We start from the raw sequence: 11,481 nt of genomic DNA, 5'->3' as shown, positions 1-11,481 counted from the left end.
AACGAGCAAGATGAAGAGAAATGCACAGAAAAGTGTGAGAAAATGCAGGCATGCAGAGATCAGAGCAGTATATGGGAGATCATGGAATGTAACAAAGATGAATGGGTACACAGCTAGCTCTGGCAGGAAAAGCAGAAGCAGAGAGAATTATAATATATTTACATTATATTGTCTTCATAGGTCTGATTATATTAAAAAATGTAATTGCAATATGGAATTGCAATGCTTTCAAGATGCTCCTACCATAAAGCTTTAGAAAAAAAACATGTTATAAAAATTCATCAGTGTAAAGTTCTAGTACTAATGGATCAACACATTTCAATACAAAAAAATATCCTGAAGAAAAATAGGTTTACCAACTAAGACCTTTTTTCTGTGTTTTGCTTCTTTTAAGAGAGATTACTTTTAAACTGTCCTAGTTAGTTGTTAAAGCTGACTACTACTATTGCAACTACTATTATTATTATTATTAATTTATCTTAGAGATAAGTTCATAGCTTTTCATTTGACTTATTTCACACTCCCAATCTCTATGGACTGTTAATGGAAGTAACACCGGTTTAAATCATGCAATATTTTTCACAAGTTGTTCTCTTACCGTTACATAAATGACAGGCATCACCAATGCAGTTGTATAAAACTGATACAATAGAAAAAATTGAATACTTTAATAAATATCCAGGCAGATTTTATCTCCTTTGTTTTACTCTGGAGAGCAGCCAACAATCTCCTAACTGCCAGGAGTGTAAGAAGCAGAGGTATGTATCCTGCATAGTACTCTTCTGAGATAAGCCTCCCTGAGGTAACAGTGAAGTACTGGAGAACTTGCAGGAACTAAAAGACTATAAGGTAGGAAGAGGATTAAAGAAATTTTTCCTCATGCTTTTTTTACTTAGAAAAACTTAGTGATTCAGCAAAACAGCTTCTGAATATAGGGTTTTCCATTTGACTTCCATATTCACAGAATCACAGAATGGATACAGTGGCCAATCTGGTACAACCTGCCTGCCCAAGCAGGGTCATCCCAGAGCACATGACACAGAATTGTGTGCAGACAATTTAATCAAAATTGTAGGCTGAAAAATAAACTTTTTGCATTGTGATGATATATCATTATATAAGACTATATAATTTATCATATAAGACTATGAGTATGGTAAGCCATTTTTGATTAAGCTAAGATTTTGGTGTTTTAAGGAACAGAACTATTTGACTGCAATTTATCTTGCTCCTAAAACTATTAGAATTAAAGTTTTTTCTGCTTAAAACCTCTGTATTAGCTGAAATAGCTTATTCTTTTCTTTTCCATTCTATTTAGTGAATGATCATTTGCCAGCCAATAATGCATCCCTTTACAGAGAGGCTTAATAGCTGCCTACCTTGCTGAGGTTCTGTGAGAATGAAGTATCTAATGCTGTTAGTAAGTGCTTTGCAGATGAAAATTGCAAAGTAAGTGCTAAATATAATTACTGTTATTAGAGACACATTCCATTCCAAATGTTTCTTTGATTTTATAGCTGACACAGATTCCATTTGGTATAATATGCAAAAATGGCCTTTATAAGAGTGGTCAGGTAATGAAAGTTCCTGTGATGTTTCTTGCTGAGCAGCTCATAATAATTTGTAAGCTAAGAATCAAACACATTTTTAAACAAGCAAGAAGTCTTTCCGCATTTAATAAATATACTTTCTGGGTAAACTAATATTTTTCCATCAGTCAAAATGACATGAAAATGTTATAAGATCTGAAAAGTATCCCAGCAGGAACCAGATCCTGTCTGGTAAGTTTGTAAAGAGGAGCTCTTTTTCTTTACACAACCACACAGGCACCACACAGAAATGCCAGCAGGAAAAGATTTAGGAGTGTGTCTAAATGCACCATCAGGTAGTGAATTTCAGTGGTTGGTGCACAACTGTGATTCACAAAATTTAGCAATCTGGCTTTTTATCTTTAAGAATATGTAGCCTCACATTTGGAGAATCCCTAAGCAGCCACCTGGCTTTCTGGGAGCGCTCTTACTAGATCCTTCAGTGATTAAAGTACACCTGGGGATTAAACCATGAGAGCTAGAGATGAGAAATAGCCCTTCAGTGATGGCAGTGAGGAGAGCTCCACTCCACTGACTGAGGCTTTACAACATTATCACAATAAATACTTTGGCTTGCTTCTTCAGTTGAAGTACAGGTTTATTTCACAGAATCACAGAACCATTAGATTTGAAAGAGATCTCTGAAGGTCATCTTGTCCAACACCCCTGCCAAGGCAGGATCACCTAGAGCAGGTTACACACAAACCTGTCCAGGTAGGTTCTGGCTGCCTCCAGACTCTGAGACTCCATGACCTCTCTGGGCAACCTATTTCTAAAATATTTACAGTACTAAATGTCTGAACTGCAGTATAAGCAATACTTGTCTCTATTACCCTTGTTTTACCAACAGTAAGCAAAGTTTGCTTTTTGCTAACAAAATTACGTGGTCATTTTTTTTTTTACACGCTAGCTTCATTTGCATTACATTAACATAAAAATGTAAGTTTAGCTGGCAAAAAATGGAGGGATAGCACACATGGAGTATTTTCATTTACTGTTTGGCAAACAATATTTAGCTGTTTGCTTGTATAGAAGTAACAGGTATCATAATGTTTCTGCCACATTCTACTGGGAATGATGGTCTTTGTGGTGCTGCAGATTAGTCACCTAAAAATAAAGCACCAAGAAAATTAAGACCTTTGTGGAAACAATTATGTGTGAAACTCTTGTTGTAATGTGAGCTGGGGTCATGAAATACAGCCTATCAAATAAGGAGAATCAAAAATTCCATGAGGTATCTCATGGCTGACGCAAGGAAGACTACACATTTTTAGGTCTATTCACAGGACCCTGTGGGAAATCTAAAGAAAGTGAAGTATCCAACCAAGAAGTTTATTGTTATCTTTTTATTCAAGCAACAGTCTAGCAAGATACAAGATCCAAGGCAAGATACAACTAGAATAATAAAGCCACTGTTCCAGGAGTAATAATTAGTATTTTGTTTTTTAATGTAATGGAATTGATGTAAAATGTTTATCAGAATTAATATTCCTAAAAACAATGTATTAATAGTATTACAATTACTCCTCAAAAAAAAAACAACGGCTATGGCTATTCATCAAAAGCATATCCTTAATTCTAATACTGTAGTTGGAATAATTGATTTCTATAATATCTTCTAATAACAAAACATGTCTTACAAGCCTAAAAGATTGGGTGAGAAGCTTTGAAAGGAAAAAAATGAGATGAATTATACTGATCTCTCTGTCTTCTGTGGACACAAGATGTACAGGGGGCACATGGAGAGACTTTCACCTTTCCTGATGCCGTGCAACTTCTCACAAACTTGCACAGTGGATGCATCAGCATGATTTGCTCAGAAGAAATCTGTTTAGCAGAAAAATGATTCCTCCTGGGAGTTATAGATGTCCCTCAGCATTCACTAATGACATCAAGGTCACAGTCTAATATGAAACTAAGCACTTTTTTTGACTCCTTATTCTAATGATGCAGTGGACAATCAATATCATCTCTTGTTTCCATGTCAGGCAACAAACATTTTTAAGAAGGTGTATGTTTACACACAATTTAAAAACAGAAGGAGAAAAAAAATCCATCTTTTTTTAATTTTTATTAATAACATGTTTCTTTTACTTTTACAGTCACTGTTTTTCCCTCTTTTTTTCTTCTTTTTTTCCACCATAGGATGTGTCTTGTAGCAGTCCCTGGATTTTGCATAAAAATACCGACTTCAACGTGAACCTAAATCAAAATATGTGAATTTCCACAAAGACCAGAGGAGAATTTTAATAGACAGTTCTACAAGGTCTGAGCCACAAACTGAAACTAACATACACAGTCATGTCTGTTTCCTTCTTTTTTCATAAAAGATATAATTACATTTTCGTTAATGGTTACTTATTCATATTGTCATGATGATTTCAAAAATAAATGTTCTTTTTGTGTGGAAGACTACAGCCTAGATGTTTGTTAGCATCCAATTTAATGTCACAAGCTACAACTCTATTTATTTTCTCATACTCAATTATATGTATTCTTATGTTCACTCCAGGGATCATCTTATTAAAACTATTAATTGTATTATCTGCCTTTAGTAGAATTGAAGTAAAAGTATTATAGAAAATATAAATAAATCTCCAAATTGAGAACTACCTTGGAGCTTTGTCTCAAGTTTATATATAAAAATGTAAATAGATATATACTAATGAAATACGTACTTAAAAGAGATATAACATTTTTTTATGCCAATTTGATAGCAGCTTTCATTTGGATACTGCTTCAGTAAGTCTAATAAACTAGATATCCACCTTTTATTTATTAAGAAAAAACACAATGCCTTATTAAAGTAAGTGCTCTGAACACTATTCAAAGTCATTTCAGTCTCAGAAATGTGATCAGATTGCTACAATTCAAAGTGCAACAGACTGCAGCAACTGACAGTGTTGATCTTAGCTAACACCTAATGGAGTTGTGCTTTACACTTTTCAAAGTTACCAAAATTTCATATGTGAAGTCCCAGTTGGGTCCTAATTCAGATTTTGGCCATCAAACGGGGAATACCAATCTTCATTGACATGACCATAGTAAGTATTGTAAATAAGAATTTTGATATACTTGCATTTTAAATCAACATACATGTAAGTAGTCACTTTTTATTTAGAAGTCTTCAGATGTCTCTTCAAAAAAACAGCATGTAACAGGATTTCTCTGTATAATGCTTTCTTTAGCATGCTTTTGTTACAATACAGTGTATTACTATGGCTTCAAATGGGACATAATGGTCTCTTAGACATGCATATCTAAACCCAAACCAAACCAGAAATGAAAGAGAAGTTAAGTACCTGGTTTTGGTCTTAGATTTCCATGATCTAAAGACCACTTAAAGTTTATAGATATATTTAACTTCTGTTGCTAAAACCAGGTAGAATCTGAGAAATTAAATTTAACAAAAACACCCCAAACATCCTGTTTTATATTCTGTGAAACTGCAGAGACTTCTGAAAAACTAATTTTTATTAATCACAGTCTATATATGTGAAATTACTCTATGACCAAAATTTTATGCCACTTAAACAGGTGTTTACATATTCAGAGCTGCATAAATACTCATATGAATCTTTGAATAAATACTAATCTTCTGCCACTTCTACCTGACTTGAAATTTAAGTGATGAAAGAGTTTATAATAGAGCAACTTAAACATTGAAAAATATATTCTAAACCTTCATTCTTTGTAAACAATTTATGGGTCTAGTTATTTTATTCCTACCTTGTTTCTTGCCCTTTGTAATTTGGGAAAATAGGTCTGCAGAGTTTATTTTTGTTTTGCCTCCATATAACGCAAAACAAGACAGTTCTCACTGGGTTATTACAGTCTAATTGGTCTGGAAATTACTGATGGTCCACACTGTTATGGGAAGTGGTTTGCAGTTCATTCATAATCCACTGTATGTTGTGATTTCAGTATAGATGCCCATTAAATTCTGTGATGGGAATGTGTGATTTGATGGTGGTTCACTCTAAAAGTTTATTCGTGTTTACTTGGCAATAGGCAGTGTCTGAGATTCTGCTGTGCGTGTACGAACTTGTACTCAGCCAGGACTTCCTGAAAGAGTTGAAAGAGTTGAAAGATAAAGGATGAAGGTAGACCTCAGCAGTGATGACAAATGAATGTCAGGCATACTCTCAGATCAGAATTCTCCTATTAATAGGAGCTCTTATAGAACAGCTCTTAATAATCTATACTGTAGAACAGCTCTTAATAATCTTCCTCCTGTCTTGCACTAAATTTACCCCTGAAATGCTCACTTCTACATAAACACCACAGCTCTAAATAAAGGACACCACTAAGAAGTCTCATATTAATGATATTTCAGATGTTAGCTCTGAATTTCACTGAACATATCCTTTTTGCTTTTGGTTAATTGGTATCATTATCACAAATGTCACAGTTGCTTAATTTAATTACTTCTTACTCATACGTAATATTAATTTTCTCTTTTAGAAAGCCAAATGAAGAAATGCAAGTGAAAACAGTGTTTTGGTTTAGTTTGCCTTTTCTGTTCTGTAGGACTTCTACATAGCTGATTTTAAGGAAATACTTTTCAGAAATACTCTTTCTTTACAAGTGATATCTTTATTTTCCTACCATATTCACAGTTTTTGGTCTAAAAACCATCCATACTAGCCAGACACCAATTCAATTCAGTGCTGAATTGTACATTTATATTTGAATATCCTAATATTTTCATCACTTAAACAAATTAATTGATTTTTTGGATTGCAGTCTCAGGATATTTCTGATTTTATTGTATATCCTTACCTAAAGCAATAATAATTGCTTGAAGGAACTTACCATGGAATGAAAACTAGATCACAGTAGTCATATCCTCAATTTTAACTAGCTACAGAATCTTCAAAAAGCCTTTCCCATAGTCTGCATTTTTTGTTTTCAATTAAATAGTAAGTTCAATGGTAATTATATGATAGCAACATGTTATAGCAAATAAAGAGCTATGTATCATTTTTTCTATTATAACTTCTTAAAAGAACCCAAACAAACAAACCCTCACACAAATAAAAAAAGTCCCAAACTAACAAGCAAACAAATCACCTTTAAGTGACTCCAGAGGCCATCTGATATGAATAGAGCTGAAGAGAGTGATTTGCTTTCTGAAATGATCCCTGCCCTAAAGATGTGAAAAACACACCAAAATATGCTGAGGAAAACGCAATTGCTTAAGGTCACACAGCAAATAAGTGATCAAGACAAGTAAAGAATTGAGGGACTTTCTTACCATTATCAGCACTTGCAGCTATCTTGTGCTGCCCCAAACTTAAACCTTCTTTTCTTTGCCAGGGATTATTATATATTTCCATAAGGATTTCATCATCAGTCTCTGTCGTGTTTTTCATTGATGTCTGAGCATTTTCTAAGTCATGGCTGTATGTGCCAACTACCACATTTTAATATATAAGCCTAGAGCTATGCTGGAAAAATAGGTAAAACTTACTACAGATATTCCTGGGGAAAAAAAAAATAAGTGGCAACCTTATAAAAGTTCACACTGGTGAATTATTTTCCTTACTACTGTGTGCAGCGGAATTCAATAGACCCCAATAAGAACTCATGAAATGAAATAATTTTAGCACTTATAACACTTTCTATAGCAAGGATATTAATTCAAACTATATTCAACATTTATATTATAGTAAACAAAATGTGGTACTGCAGTATTCATGATGCTACAGATTAAACATGGGAAGAGATCAACTTTAATGAGAAGGAAAACAAATGTTTCTAGTTATTTGAATACAGCTGGCTGTGGAGGAGGAGATATAGTAGCCTTTCCAAATGAACAACTCTCCTCTGATAGCCTACAGGTATTTTGAAGATTCATACAAAATGTCAGAATTTAATTGACTATATAAATTAAATTGAATCTTCGATTTTGGTAATTTTCATAGCAAGAAAAGAGATCCAATAAAAATCAAGCAAGCTTCTTATAATGCACAACTAGAGAATTTGTATTTACCCTGCAGTCTTTTTAAAATACAGTACATTTACAAGGTGATATTCAAAGTAATAGAAAAAATTCTCTCTCCCTCACTTTTCCATCTCTCCCCATCCCTTATTTATTTTTGCCAAAAGAGAGATCTGTGCATTGGCACATCTGTTCAACTACAGTGAAGAAAAAACTTCATAACTTTAGTGGGTTTATGTTAGGGTATAAAGTAGATGTTCTTGTGTTAAGAAAAACCCACAAAATACATAGATAGGCTACTTTGGTACATGCTTTAAACATTCTAGATAAAAGCTTAGTCAAACAAGGTAGAAGTGTTTATACTTTTTATCTATTTTTGTGGCTTTTTCCCTAATTTTGATGTTTGGGTTTTCCTTTACTTATGTTTTACAATGCAAGAAGAGTTTTATTACCTGATATTAATTATTTAGAGTATGACTCCCATTAGGTCATGTCATAGTTTTCACAACAGAATGTGTAACTAACAATGAAATTTAGAATCATAGAATGGTTTGAGTTGGAAGGAACCCTAAAGACCATTTAGTTCCAACTCCCCTGCCACAGGGACACCTTTTACTAGATCAAGTTTCTCAGGGCTCCATCTATCCTGGCCTCAAACAGTGCCAGGGATAGGGCAACCACAACTTCTCTGTGCAGCCTGTTCCAGTGCCTCACAGTAAAGAATTTCTTCCTAATATCTAATTAAAACAATACTCTTTCTTTCTCTTAGTTAAAGGCTTTTGCTCTTGTCCTGTCGCTACATACCATTGTAAATATTCTCTCTCCATCTTTCTTGTAGGCTCACTTCAGGTACTGGAAGGTCACAAACAGATCACACAGAAGTCTTCTCATTTCCAGGCTGAACAAACAAAATTCTCCTAGTCTATCCTCATAGGACAAGAGCTGCAGCATTCAAATATCAACTTTGTGTCCTTCCTCTGGACTTGCTCCCACAGGTCCATGTCCTTCCTGCACTGGGGACCCCAGAGCTGGATGCAGTGTTCCAGGTTGGGTCTCACCAGAGCAGAGCAGAGGAACAGAATCCCTTCCCTGACCCTGCTGCCCACGGTGCTCTGGATGCAGTCCAGGACAGGTTTGGCTTTCTGGGCTGAGTGCCCATGGCTGAGTTATGCCCAGCCCCTCATCCAGCAGCACCACAAAGTCCTTCTTGGCAGGGCTGCTCTCCATCTGTCCATCCCCCAGCCTGTGCTGATACCAGGAATTGCCCTCACCCAGGTGCAGCACCTTGCACTTGGACTTGTAAATCTCATGAGTTTCCCATGGGCCACTTTTCAAGGTTATCCAGGTCCCTCTGGATGGCATTCTGCTGTTCATGTGTGCCAATCATGAAAGTGACTGAAGTACTTTCAAAAAATTTACAATTATGTCAGTAAGAACTTAATTAAAAAAATTAAGTGGGAAGTAATAATAAAATTTGATCTTCTGCTTCTCTTAAAGCAGAAAATACATCAAAAAACTTTTCCTTATGTCCTTCTTTGAGGATTTATACAAAAAGAAATTGGATTTCAAATGATGTCATATTTTTCTTTTTGTTTGTTTGTTTTATACAACTATTTCTTTGTGTTTTGCCAACTGCATATTTCTGTAGGTTTTTTTTGGTTTCTTGCAGGGGAGAGGTTTGTATTTCTGCTTCATAAAGAGAACTCTCTGAAAAGAGTTTTAGGAAAAAAATAAAATTTTAAGTTCCCTACAGAAACAAAGGTAGACAAAAAGCCAAATCTGTAAAACAAATATGCAGAGACTTCAGCTGCAAGACCCAGTGAAGATTTCAGCACCAATTCTGCTATAATAATGCATTTATTATAAGATTGGCAAAGGAAAAGGGTTTTAAATTGGTTGAAAAATATAGAGGTGACAGCGTAATTTGGATCCTTCAGCTTCATAAATGAGTTTTTTAGCATGAAAAAATAAAGAAATACTTCTCAAAAAAATTCAATGTTTTATATGTACAAAGGTTAAAGACACCATTTTCTTTTAAGCAGCAGAGACAATTTGGTTTTGAAATGCATGAGTAGTAACATAACTTGATAATGACATTCAACCTCAGTAGTCTGACACAGCAGAAAAAGTTACCTGGAAAAATGCTAAATATTAGTTACTTTTTCAGAGAAACTTCATAGCATTCCTTTTGGGCTTTGTGAGTTATATATTCATATATGAATGACAACTATTAGTCCAAATAAAGAAAAAGGACTTTTTTCACTTGGAATCCAAAACAAAAAAAAATTGTATTTTCTTTCTCTCTTAAAATTGTTCACCCTCATCCTCTATACCAAATCTGGCTTAGTAAAAAATTATAAAAAATTAGAGAAGAGTTATTTCTTCTAATTATGCAAGTGCCATGGTGCAGCATTTGCATCACTTGCCCTCAGTGGACAGTCAGGAAGAGCAGTATTTGCTGGCATCTTGCATTTCTCCTGTTTAGAAGGAAACCATTTAAAGAGGGTGGTCAGTTTTATTCTGGATAATGACAGTTTCTGGTACAACCTCAGCTGCAACTGATGAGACTCCTTGAACTCATCTCTTCTTTTCTCATGACCTACCTGACCCACGAGCCTCTGTTGTTGGGTCTTGTCTAGCAGTTCATTGTTGGTAAGGCTCCTGCAGCTCCATGCCTCCAAGTCCAACTAGGAGCAAGACTAAGCATGTGTACCCAGTAGACACAGAAAATATCCATACAATGTACATAAAACAGTATACAGTATGTGCTGATGGTCACACAAATCAAGAGACAGAGTGTTGCATTCCATAGTCATGCAAGAACAAAAAGCATCAATGGTCTCATTTTGCTTCTCTCCATGGCTGATCAGGATTGATGATCTTCTAGTGGAAAACCTTTTCATAGATATATAGAGGTTATATGTATCATAGAATCTAAAATCATAGAATATTTTAAGCTAGAGGAGACCAATTAAGAGTAGGTTAAGCTACCTGCTCTTCTCAGGACTGTGTAAAATTAAGCCACATGAGTAAGTGTGTTGTTCAGGTGTTCCATAAGCTCTGAGAGTCTTGATGCCATGACCATTTCCCTGGAAAGCTTGTCTCTGACCATCCTCTGTGTGAAGAACTTTTTCTTAATTTCCAGCCTGAACTTATAAAGCAGCTTCTTACCATTTCCTTGTCAGCTGACACTGATAAGGATATCTACATAAGCATATGTATGTATGTGTGTGCATGTATCTGTATGTGTGCATGTGTGAAACATCTAGCTGTATCTATAAAAGCAAATGAATAAATAGATATATATGTTATGTGAATCCCACTGTTACCTGGACTCAGACACATAGCCTGCACAGTATATGCCTCTGGATCTGATTCTCCCCCACTGTTTGTCAGAGATCTTTACTGAGATAGTTCCTGGCCCACTGGAAACTGCTTACTAAGAGCACTCAGAGCGCACATAAATGTAGCCCTCATAACCCAGAGCATCACAACTACAGTTACAAAGACAAGGATCCATTCCATGCATATAGCACTGTTCTGACTTCAGTTCTATATATCTAGTCACAGTCCATACTTATTCTAGACTCTTAGCAACTGCAGACTGGGACTGGCAGATTCCAGTGACCTGGTCTGCATTTCTCTGAATGGCCAAGCACCTTTCCACCCCTAACAACAATTTCTTCATAGCACATTTACTGTGAAAACAGCCAGCTTAGCTCATGATCTGGCTGCTGACTCTGCCCCAGACAAGTCAAAAAGTCAGTATTTTTAAGAAGGATGGTCAATGAATGCCCTTCTGTAGGTAAGATTATTTTTTGTGGTTGTTTTGTTTGTTTTTTTAAAGTATATTAATTTCTGAGCATAAAGATGACCTGACAGAGGAAGATATGGGAACAATGAGCCTTTATGCAGCAAGAAGCTGGTGAACTGAAAATCACATTAGGG

The sequence above is a fragment of the Cyanistes caeruleus genome, chromosome 3, assembly GCF_971803275.1.
Source record: "Cyanistes caeruleus chromosome 3, bCyaCae1.hap1.1, whole genome shotgun sequence".
In the NCBI taxonomy this organism is placed as follows: domain Eukaryota; kingdom Metazoa; phylum Chordata; class Aves; order Passeriformes; family Paridae; genus Cyanistes; species Cyanistes caeruleus.
Note: the sequence above shows the minus strand (reverse complement) of the source record.